The 10,606-nt window shown below is 50.0% G+C and overlaps 14 non-coding genes across 14 annotated transcripts; all 14 read right to left on the reverse strand.

The window, feature by feature from the left end:
- Positions 1–219: 219 nt before the first annotated feature.
- LOC134060702 (small nucleolar RNA U3) lies at positions 220–433 on the reverse strand. Its single transcript, XR_009935306.1, has one exon. It is a non-coding gene; the product is annotated as a small nucleolar RNA U3 (small nucleolar RNA).
- A 440-nt stretch (positions 434–873) lies between these two features.
- On the reverse strand, positions 874–1,087 carry LOC134060704 (small nucleolar RNA U3). The gene has a single exon (XR_009935308.1). It is a non-coding gene; the product is annotated as a small nucleolar RNA U3 (small nucleolar RNA).
- A 441-nt stretch (positions 1,088–1,528) lies between these two features.
- LOC134060705 (small nucleolar RNA U3) lies at positions 1,529–1,742 on the reverse strand. Its single transcript, XR_009935309.1, has one exon. It is a non-coding gene; the product is annotated as a small nucleolar RNA U3 (small nucleolar RNA).
- Positions 1,743–2,182: 440 nt separating this feature from the next.
- Positions 2,183–2,396, reverse strand: LOC134060706 (small nucleolar RNA U3). The gene has a single exon (XR_009935310.1). It is a non-coding gene; the product is annotated as a small nucleolar RNA U3 (small nucleolar RNA).
- A 440-nt stretch (positions 2,397–2,836) lies between these two features.
- LOC134060707 (small nucleolar RNA U3) lies at positions 2,837–3,050 on the reverse strand. The gene has a single exon (XR_009935311.1). It is a non-coding gene; the product is annotated as a small nucleolar RNA U3 (small nucleolar RNA).
- Positions 3,051–3,490: 440 nt separating this feature from the next.
- LOC134060708 (small nucleolar RNA U3) lies at positions 3,491–3,704 on the reverse strand. The gene has a single exon (XR_009935312.1). It is a non-coding gene; the product is annotated as a small nucleolar RNA U3 (small nucleolar RNA).
- A 440-nt stretch (positions 3,705–4,144) lies between these two features.
- On the reverse strand, positions 4,145–4,358 carry LOC134060710 (small nucleolar RNA U3). Its single transcript, XR_009935313.1, has one exon. It is a non-coding gene; the product is annotated as a small nucleolar RNA U3 (small nucleolar RNA).
- A 441-nt stretch (positions 4,359–4,799) lies between these two features.
- On the reverse strand, positions 4,800–5,013 carry LOC134060711 (small nucleolar RNA U3). Its single transcript, XR_009935314.1, has one exon. It is a non-coding gene; the product is annotated as a small nucleolar RNA U3 (small nucleolar RNA).
- A 440-nt stretch (positions 5,014–5,453) lies between these two features.
- Positions 5,454–5,667, reverse strand: LOC134060712 (small nucleolar RNA U3). The gene has a single exon (XR_009935315.1). It is a non-coding gene; the product is annotated as a small nucleolar RNA U3 (small nucleolar RNA).
- Positions 5,668–6,107: 440 nt separating this feature from the next.
- LOC134060713 (small nucleolar RNA U3) lies at positions 6,108–6,321 on the reverse strand. Its single transcript, XR_009935316.1, has one exon. It is a non-coding gene; the product is annotated as a small nucleolar RNA U3 (small nucleolar RNA).
- A 441-nt stretch (positions 6,322–6,762) lies between these two features.
- LOC134060714 (small nucleolar RNA U3) lies at positions 6,763–6,976 on the reverse strand. Its single transcript, XR_009935317.1, has one exon. It is a non-coding gene; the product is annotated as a small nucleolar RNA U3 (small nucleolar RNA).
- A 440-nt stretch (positions 6,977–7,416) lies between these two features.
- On the reverse strand, positions 7,417–7,630 carry LOC134060716 (small nucleolar RNA U3). The gene has a single exon (XR_009935319.1). It is a non-coding gene; the product is annotated as a small nucleolar RNA U3 (small nucleolar RNA).
- Positions 7,631–8,070: 440 nt separating this feature from the next.
- Positions 8,071–8,284, reverse strand: LOC134060717 (small nucleolar RNA U3). The gene has a single exon (XR_009935320.1). It is a non-coding gene; the product is annotated as a small nucleolar RNA U3 (small nucleolar RNA).
- Positions 8,285–8,725: 441 nt separating this feature from the next.
- On the reverse strand, positions 8,726–8,939 carry LOC134060718 (small nucleolar RNA U3). The gene has a single exon (XR_009935321.1). It is a non-coding gene; the product is annotated as a small nucleolar RNA U3 (small nucleolar RNA).
- Positions 8,940–10,606: the final 1,667 nt, after the last annotated feature.

Here is a 10,606-nt window from a genome sequence, read left to right on the forward strand (position 1 = left end):
ACGAAAGGAGCCAGAATGCCAGTGTCAAACAGCAAAGAGAGAGTCAAAGCGCAGATTTGCCACTACATGTAGCAGGTTGTAGGGGGCAGGGGGCGGGGGGGTTCAGACAAACGGCATAGAACTCTGTGACACAGCATGCAGCGAGACGTCAGACAGCTGATCAGCTCGGACGTACTTCTCTACGATTTCATATGCTCATTTTCGACAGACATGTATGCTATCACTCTGACAATACTTCTCTCCTCCTGCCCCCCGACAGGGAGCAGGAACGGTCATCAATGACAACAGACCTGAGACAAAAGTCCCGATCTCTGTCCGATTCGCGCTCAAAGAAAAGCATTATCGCTCATCATCGTGAATAGCGAGACGCAACACTTTAGAAACACATTTCTAAGTCAGAAACTATAGAAATGATCCCTGAAAGTATAGTCTTAACGTAACATAGGAGACTCGAGCAGAGCCTTTCGCGTGCTCAGTCTTCACCATGAGGGTGTCGGATCTATCCGTCAGCTGCTTTCAGGTGCCGAGCGCCGCCTCGCGACCAAGAAAAGACAGGTGACCCATGGACTCGGCTCTCCGGGGCGTCATCATGCGCGTGACGAGGCATGACGGAGCACGGAAATGGCGCGAGTAGCATGCGTGCTGGAGTTGTGCGACGAAAGGAGCCAGAGTGCCAGTGTCAAACAGCAAAGAGAGAGTCAAAGCGCAGATTTGCCACTACATGTAGCAGGTTGTAGGGGGCAGGGGGGGGGGGGTTCAGACAAACGGCATAGAACTCTGTGACACAGCATGCAGCGAGACGTCAGACAGCTGATCAGCTCGGACGTACTTCTCTACGATTTCATATGCTCATTTTCGACAGACATGTATGCTATCACTCTGACAATACTTCTCTCCTCCTGCCCCCCGACAGGGAGCAGGAACGGTCATCAATGACAACAGACCTGAGACAAAAGTCCCGATCTCTGTCCGATTCGCGCTCAAAGAAAAGCATTATCGCTCATCATCGTGAATAGCGAGACGCAACACTTTAGAAACACATTTCTAAGTCAGAAACTATAGAAATGATCCCTGAAAGTATAGTCTTAACGTAACATAGGAGACTCGAGCAGAGCCTTTCGCGTGCTCAGTCTTCACCATGAGGGTGTCGGATCTATCCGTCAGCTGCTTTCAGGTGCCGAGCGCCGCCTCGCGACCAGGAAAAGACAGGTGACCCATGGACTCGGCTCTCCGGGGCGTCATCATGCGCGTGACGAGGCATGACGGAGCACGGAAATGGAGCGAGTAGCATGCGTGCTGGAGTTGTGCGACGAAAGGAGCCAGAATGCCAGTGTCAAACAGCAAAGAGAGAGTCAAAGCGCAGATTTGCCACTACATGTAGCAGGTTGTAGGGGGCAGGGGGCGGGGGGGTTCAGACAAACGGCATAGAACTCTGTGACACAGCATGCAGCGAGACGTCAGACAGCTGATCAGCTGGGACGTACTTCTCTACGATTTCATATGCTCATTTTCGACAGACATGTATGCTATCACTCTGACAATACTTCTCTCCTCCTGCCCCCCGACAGGGAGCAGGAACGGTCATCAATGACAACAGACCTGAGACAAAAGTCCCGATCTCTGTCCGATTCGCGCTCAAAGAAAAGCATTATCGCTCATCATCGTGAATAGCGAGACGCAACACTTTAGAAACACATTTCTAAGTCAGAAACTATAGAAATGATCCCTGAAAGTATAGTCTTAACGTAACATAGGAGACTCGAGCAGAGCCTTTCGCGTGCTCAGTCTTCACCATGAGGGTGTCGGATCTATCCGTCAGCTGCTTTCAGGTGCCGAGCGCCGCCTCGCGACCAAGAAAAGACAGGTGACCCATGGACTCGGCTCTCCGGGGCGTCATCATGCGCGTGACGAGGCATGACGGAGCACGGAAATGGCGCGAGTAGCATGCGTGCTGGAGTTGTGCGACGAAATGAGCCAGAGTGCCAGTGTCAAACAGCAAAGAGAGAGTCAAAGCGCAGATTTGCCACTACATGTAGCAGGTTGTAGGGGGCAGGGGGGGGGGGGTTCAGACAAACGGCATAGAACTCTGTGACACAGCATGCAGCGAGACGTCAGACAGCTGATCAGCTCGGACGTACTTCTCTACGATTTCATATGCTCATTTTCGACAGACATGTATGCTATCACTCTGACAATACTTCTCTCCTCCTGCCCCCCGACAGGGAGCAGGAACGGTCATCAATGACAACAGACCTGAGACAAAAGTCCCGATCTCTGTCCGATTCGCGCTCAAAGAAAAGCATTATCGCTCATCATCGTGAATAGCGAGACGCAACACTTTAGAAACACATTTCTAAGTCAGAAACTATAGAAATGATCCCTGAAAGTATAGTCTTAACGTAACATAGGAGACTCGAGCAGAGCCTTTCGCGTGCTCAGTCTTCACCATGAGGGTGTCGGATCTATCCGTCAGCTGCTTTCAGGTGCCGAGCGCCGCCTCGCGACCAAGAAAAGACAGGTGACCCATGGACTCGGCTCTCCGGGGCGTCATCATGCGCGTGACGAGGCATGACGGAGCACGGAAATGGCGCGAGTAGCATGCGTGCTGGAGTTGTGCGACGAAAGGAGCCAGAGTGCCAGTGTCAAACAGCAAAGAGAGAGTCAAAGCGCAGATTTGCCACTACATGTAGCAGGTTGTAGGGGGCAGGGGGGGGGGGGTTCAGACAAACGGCATAGAACTCTGTGACACAGCATGCAGCGAGACGTCAGACAGCTGATCAGCTCGGACGTACTTCTCTACGATTTCATATGCTCATTTTCGACAGACATGTATGCTATCACTCTGACAATACTTCTCTCCTCCTGCCCCCCGACAGGGAGCAGGAACGGTCATCAATGACAACAGACCTGAGACAAAAGTCCCGATCTCTGTCCGATTCGCGCTCAAAGAAAAGCATTATCGCTCATCATCGTGAATAGCGAGACGCAACACTTTAGAAACACATTTCTAAGTCAGAAACTATAGAAATGATCCCTGAAAGTATAGTCTTAACGTAACATAGGAGACTCGAGCAGAGCCTTTCGCGTGCTCAGTCTTCACCATGAGGGTGTCGGATCTATCCGTCAGCTGCTTTCAGGTGCCGAGCGCCGCCTCGCGACCAAGAAAAGACAGGTGACCCATGGACTCGGCTCTCCGGGGCGTCATCATGCGCGTGACGAGGCATGACGGAGCACGGAAATGGCGCGAGTAGCATGCGTGCTGGAGTTGTGCGACGAAAGGAGCCAGAGTGCCAGTGTCAAACAGCAAAGAGAGAGTCAAAGCGCAGATTTGCCACTACATGTAGCAGGTTGTAGGGGGCAGGGGGGGGGGGGTTCAGACAAACGGCATAGAACTCTGTGACACAGCATGCAGCGAGACGTCAGACAGCTGATCAGCTCGGACGTACTTCTCTACGATTTCATATGCTCATTTTCGACAGACATGTATGCTATCACTCTGACAATACTTCTCTCCTCCTGCCCCCCGACAGGGAGCAGGAACGGTCATCAATGACAACAGACCTGAGACAAAAGTCCCGATCTCTGTCCGATTCGCGCTCAAAGAAAAGCATTATCGCTCATCATCGTGAATAGCGAGACGCAACACTTTAGAAACACATTTCTAAGTCAGAAACTATAGAAATGATCCCTGAAAGTATAGTCTTAACGTAACATAGGAGACTCGAGCAGAGCCTTTCGCGTGCTCAGTCTTCACCATGAGGGTGTCGGATCTATCCGTCAGCTGCTTTCAGGTGCCGAGCGCCGCCTCGCGACCAAGAAAAGACAGGTGACCCATGGACTCGGCTCTCCGGGGCGTCATCATGCGCGTGACGAGGCATGACGGAGCACGGAAATGGCGCGAGTAGCATGCGTGCTGGAGTTGTGCGACGAAAGGAGCCAGAGTGCCAGTGTCAAACAGCAAAGAGAGAGTCAAAGCGCAGATTTGCCACTACATGTAGCAGGTTGTAGGGGGCAGGGGGGGGGGGGTTCAGACAAACGGCATAGAACTCTGTGACACAGCATGCAGCGAGACGTCAGACAGCTGATCAGCTCGGACGTACTTCTCTACGATTTCATATGCTCATTTTCGACAGACATGTATGCTATCACTCTGACAATACTTCTCTCCTCCTGCCCCCCGACAGGGAGCAGGAACGGTCATCAATGACAACAGACCTGAGACAAAAGTCCCGATCTCTGTCCGATTCGCGCTCAAAGAAAAGCATTATCGCTCATCATCGTGAATAGCGAGACGCAACACTTTAGAAACACATTTCTAAGTCAGAAACTATAGAAATGATCCCTGAAAGTATAGTCTTAACGTAACATAGGAGACTCGAGCAGAGCCTTTCGCGTGCTCAGTCTTCACCATGAGGGTGTCGGATCTATCCGTCAGCTGCTTTCAGGTGCCGAGCGCCGCCTCGCGACCAGGAAAAGACAGGTGACCCATGGACTCGGCTCTCCGGGGCGTCATCATGCGCGTGACGAGGCATGACGGAGCACGGAAATGGAGCGAGTAGCATGCGTGCTGGAGTTGTGCGACGAAAGGAGCCAGAATGCCAGTGTCAAACAGCAAAGAGAGAGTCAAAGCGCAGATTTGCCACTACATGTAGCAGGTTGTAGGGGGCAGGGGGCGGGGGGGTTCAGACAAACGGCATAGAACTCTGTGACACAGCATGCAGCGAGACGTCAGACAGCTGATCAGCTCGGACGTACTTCTCTACGATTTCATATGCTCATTTTCGACAGACATGTATGCTATCACTCTGACAATACTTCTCTCCTCCTGCCCCCCGACAGGGAGCAGGAACGGTCATCAATGACAACAGACCTGAGACAAAAGTCCCGATCTCTGTCCGATTCGCGCTCAAAGAAAAGCATTATCGCTCATCATCGTGAATAGCGAGACGCAACACTTTAGAAACACATTTCTAAGTCAGAAACTATAGAAATGATCCCTGAAAGTATAGTCTTAACGTAACATAGGAGACTCGAGCAGAGCCTTTCGCGTGCTCAGTCTTCACCATGAGGGTGTCGGATCTATCCGTCAGCTGCTTTCAGGTGCCGAGCGCCGCCTCGCGACCAAGAAAAGACAGGTGACCCATGGACTCGGCTCTCCGGGGCGTCATCATGCGCGTGACGAGGCATGACGGAGCACGGAAATGGCGCGAGTAGCATGCGTGCTGGAGTTGTGCGACGAAAGGAGCCAGAGTGCCAGTGTCAAACAGCAAAGAGAGAGTCAAAGCGCAGATTTGCCACTACATGTAGCAGGTTGTAGGGGGCAGGGGGGGGGGGGTTCAGACAAACGGCATAGAACTCTGTGACACAGCATGCAGCGAGACGTCAGACAGCTGATCAGCTCGGACGTACTTCTCTACGATTTCATATGCTCATTTTCGACAGACATGTATGCTATCACTCTGACAATACTTCTCTCCTCCTGCCCCCCGACAGGGAGCAGGAACGGTCATCAATGACAACAGACCTGAGACAAAAGTCCCGATCTCTGTCCGATTCGCGCTCAAAGAAAAGCATTATCGCTCATCATCGTGAATAGCGAGACGCAACACTTTAGAAACACATTTCTAAGTCAGAAACTATAGAAATGATCCCTGAAAGTATAGTCTTAACGTAACATAGGAGACTCGAGCAGAGCCTTTCGCGTGCTCAGTCTTCACCATGAGGGTGTCGGATCTATCCGTCAGCTGCTTTCAGGTGCCGAGCGCCGCCTCGCGACCAGGAAAAGACAGGTGACCCATGGACTCGGCTCTCCGGGGCGTCATCATGCGCGTGACGAGGCATGACGGAGCACGGAAATGGAGCGAGTAGCATGCGTGCTGGAGTTGTGCGACGAAAGGAGCCAGAATGCCAGTGTCAAACAGCAAAGAGAGAGTCAAAGCGCAGATTTGCCACTACATGTAGCAGGTTGTAGGGGGCAGGGGGGGGGGGGTTCAGACAAACGGCATAGAACTCTGTGACACAGCATGCAGCGAGACGTCAGACAGCTGATCAGCTCGGACGTACTTCTCTACGATTTCATATGCTCATTTTCGACAGACATGTATGCTATCACTCTGACAATACTTCTCTCCTCCTGCCCCCCGACAGGGAGCAGGAACGGTCATCAATGACAACAGACCTGAGACAAAAGTCCCGATCTCTGTCCGATTCGCGCTCAAAGAAAAGCATTATCGCTCATCATCGTGAATAGCGAGACGCAACACTTTAGAAACACATTTCTAAGTCAGAAACTATAGAAATGATCCCTGAAAGTATAGTCTTAACGTAACATAGGAGACTCGAGCAGAGCCTTTCGCGTGCTCAGTCTTCACCATGAGGGTGTCGGATCTATCCGTCAGCTGCTTTCAGGTGCCGAGCGCCGCCTCGCGACCAGGAAAAGACAGGTGACCCATGGACTCGGCTCTCCGGGGCGTCATCATGCGCGTGACGAGGCATGACGGAGCACGGAAATGGAGCGAGTAGCATGCGTGCTGGAGTTGTGCGACGAAAGGAGCCAGAATGCCAGTGTCAAACAGCAAAGAGAGAGTCAAAGCGCAGATTTGCCACTACATGTAGCAGGTTGTAGGGGGCAGGGGGCGGGGGGGTTCAGACAAACGGCATAGAACTCTGTGACACAGCATGCAGCGAGACGTCAGACAGCTGATCAGCTCGGACGTACTTCTCTACGATTTCATATGCTCATTTTCGACAGACATGTATGCTATCACTCTGACAATACTTCTCTCCTCCTGCCCCCCGACAGGGAGCAGGAACGGTCATCAATGACAACAGACCTGAGACAAAAGTCCCGATCTCTGTCCGATTCGCGCTCAAAGAAAAGCATTATCGCTCATCATCGTGAATAGCGAGACGCAACACTTTAGAAACACATTTCTAAGTCAGAAACTATAGAAATGATCCCTGAAAGTATAGTCTTAACGTAACATAGGAGACTCGAGCAGAGCCTTTCGCGTGCTCAGTCTTCACCATGAGGGTGTCGGATCTATCCGTCAGCTGCTTTCAGGTGCCGAGCGCCGCCTCGCGACCAAGAAAAGACAGGTGACCCATGGACTCGGCTCTCCGGGGCGTCATCATGCGCGTGACGAGGCATGACGGAGCACGGAAATGGCGCGAGTAGCATGCGTGCTGGAGTTGTGCGACGAAAGGAGCCAGAGTGCCAGTGTCAAACAGCAAAGAGAGAGTCAAAGCGCAGATTTGCCACTACATGTAGCAGGTTGTAGGGGGCAGGGGGGGGGGGGTTCAGACAAACGGCATAGAACTCTGTGACACAGCATGCAGCGAGACGTCAGACAGCTGATCAGCTCGGACGTACTTCTCTACGATTTCATATGCTCATTTTCGACAGACATGTATGCTATCACTCTGACAATACTTCTCTCCTCCTGCCCCCCGACAGGGAGCAGGAACGGTCATCAATGACAACAGACCTGAGACAAAAGTCCCGATCTCTGTCCGATTCGCGCTCAAAGAAAAGCATTATCGCTCATCATCGTGAATAGCGAGACGCAACACTTTAGAAACACATTTCTAAGTCAGAAACTATAGAAATGATCCCTGAAAGTATAGTCTTAACGTAACATAGGAGACTCGAGCAGAGCCTTTCGCGTGCTCAGTCTTCACCATGAGGGTGTCGGATCTATCCGTCAGCTGCTTTCAGGTGCCGAGCGCCGCCTCGCGACCAAGAAAAGACAGGTGACCCATGGACTCGGCTCTCCGGGGCGTCATCATGCGCGTGACGAGGCATGACGGAGCACGGAAATGGCGCGAGTAGCATGCGTGCTGGAGTTGTGCGACGAAAGGAGCCAGAGTGCCAGTGTCAAACAGCAAAGAGAGAGTCAAAGCGCAGATTTGCCACTACATGTAGCAGGTTGTAGGGGGCAGGGGGGGGGGGGTTCAGACAAACGGCATAGAACTCTGTGACACAGCATGCAGCGAGACGTCAGACAGCTGATCAGCTCGGACGTACTTCTCTACGATTTCATATGCTCATTTTCGACAGACATGTATGCTATCACTCTGACAATACTTCTCTCCTCCTGCCCCCCGACAGGGAGCAGGAACGGTCATCAATGACAACAGACCTGAGACAAAAGTCCCGATCTCTGTCCGATTCGCGCTCAAAGAAAAGCATTATCGCTCATCATCGTGAATAGCGAGACGCAACACTTTAGAAACACATTTCTAAGTCAGAAACTATAGAAATGATCCCTGAAAGTATAGTCTTAACGTAACATAGGAGACTCGAGCAGAGCCTTTCGCGTGCTCAGTCTTCACCATGAGGGTGTCGGATCTATCCGTCAGCTGCTTTCAGGTGCCGAGCGCCGCCTCGCGACCAGGAAAAGACAGGTGACCCATGGACTCGGCTCTCCGGGGCGTCATCATGCGCGTGACGAGGCATGACGGAGCACGGAAATGGAGCGAGTAGCATGCGTGCTGGAGTTGTGCGACGAAAGGAGCCAGAATGCCAGTGTCAAACAGCAAAGAGAGAGTCAAAGCGCAGATTTGCCACTACATGTAGCAGGTTGTAGGGGGCAGGGGGCGGGGGGGTTCAGACAAACGGCATAGAACTCTGTGACACAGCATGCAGCGAGACGTCAGACAGCTGATCAGCTCGGACGTACTTCTCTACGATTTCATATGCTCATTTTCGACAGACATGTATGCTATCACTCTGACAATACTTCTCTCCTCCTGCCCCCCGACAGGGAGCAGGAACGGTCATCAATGACAACAGACCTGAGACAAAAGTCCCGATCTCTGTCCGATTCGCGCTCAAAGAAAAGCATTATCGCTCATCATCGTGAATAGCGAGACGCAACACTTTAGAAACACATTTCTAAGTCAGAAACTATAGAAATGATCCCTGAAAGTATAGTCTTAACGTAACATAGGAGACTCGAGCAGAGCCTTTCGCGTGCTCAGTCTTCACCATGAGGGTGTCGGATCTATCCGTCAGCTGCTTTCAGGTGCCGAGCGCCGCCTCGCGAAAGTCAAATCTGCTTTTAATGGCTTTATCACTGTACACTAAGAAAACGGAATTTGACACATTGTTATGTCTTTTAAAAATATAGGCTAGGTAATTAGTTTTACGGAGAGGCTACACGCCGGTCATTAATCATAGCGTGAAACAGCGTTTAAAAAAAACAACAACAAAAAACACATCTTACAATATATTTACTATGCTATAGCTTGATCAAGGTAAGCATTTTGTAATGCAAATGTTAACAGAAAACGTGTAATTTCTCTTTCTATATATACACAAATGTATTCGTAATTGAGGTTTCAATCCCATAATGCTCTTTGCCAATACACTCTCGTTGTCTCTGATTGGCTGGTGTCAGAAGTTCCGTCTAATCAAAAGCTCGGCATTCTTCACATGAGCTATTAGATTCTCCACCGATATACAGCGTAATTCATTCATTTTTACACATAGTCTACGAACGCGGATCTAATGCACCACTATATTTGTTCACCTTCGTATAGTAGGCTAGGCTATAATTGGTTTATATGGTGGTGTCCTTCGGTAGGCTAGGCTACGGACTCGGGATTTCGGTCTTATGTTGAATGTGTCATCGAAGGCATCTTGCAACATAGTAGCCTACTTTTAAATACATCTGTAGACTTTGCACGCATGTGATAGCCCTACACTTATCATCAAAATCTTGAAACAGAAACAGGTCGGCTTGTCCTCAATATGCCGAGGATTTAGGCTACAACACAGTTCAAAATAACTTTTCTGAAGATATAGCGGCAAAGAATCAGTCCAGCAACCATCGAGGTCACGGTTTAAGCCTATAGGCCTATGTGTTTCGTGTATTTAATATTTGACGTGTAAACAATAACGTAACGAACACACAACGGTGCATTTGATACCTTAATGTAGCCTAGCCTACAATCTGAAGAACTACCTATTCATAGAATGAGTTTCCAAACTTGATCAACACTGCCATCGTGTGGCACATGCCACCGTGTCCTATCATAGTTCTTCACTGTGGTGCGTTTCCCGAATCATTGCCATTTTTCTTATTAGTAGCCGTCCATAGACCACATTCCTCAGATAAGAATGGTAATTCTCAAAACTGTTCAAACTCTTCATCTTATCACTTGTCCTCCCCATTTTGAAGAAATAGTAGGTCTAGCCTATAATCCTTCACATCCATGCAACTGATTTTGTATTGCTGTTTTTTTTAGTTTGCAATTAATCATGCTGGTCAAAATGCACACTATTCCCTGCTAAATACAGAAAAGCAGGGGTTTTCAAATGATTGATAGTGACCATCATTCTGACTAAAACCAACCTGAAGACCGCGTATGTGGTAAAATAAGTTATTCCTACTCCATGATGTTATTGAATACATGGTCAGGGACCACCATTCACAGAATACAGTGGGCTGAAAACTCAGTTTATTTCAAATGTAGGCCTACCCCAGAACAGAAACTGCCATATGTCATCGCTTGTGTCATTGAAAGTAAAAGTCCAAGCGTGTAGGCTATTGGTTGTGCATTTAGCACAGTTGATCTGTAGCTGCTCTACCTGGCCGAAGAG

Source organism: Sardina pilchardus, chromosome 16 (genome assembly GCF_963854185.1).
Source record: "Sardina pilchardus chromosome 16, fSarPil1.1, whole genome shotgun sequence".
Classification (NCBI taxonomy): domain Eukaryota; kingdom Metazoa; phylum Chordata; class Actinopteri; order Clupeiformes; family Clupeidae; genus Sardina; species Sardina pilchardus.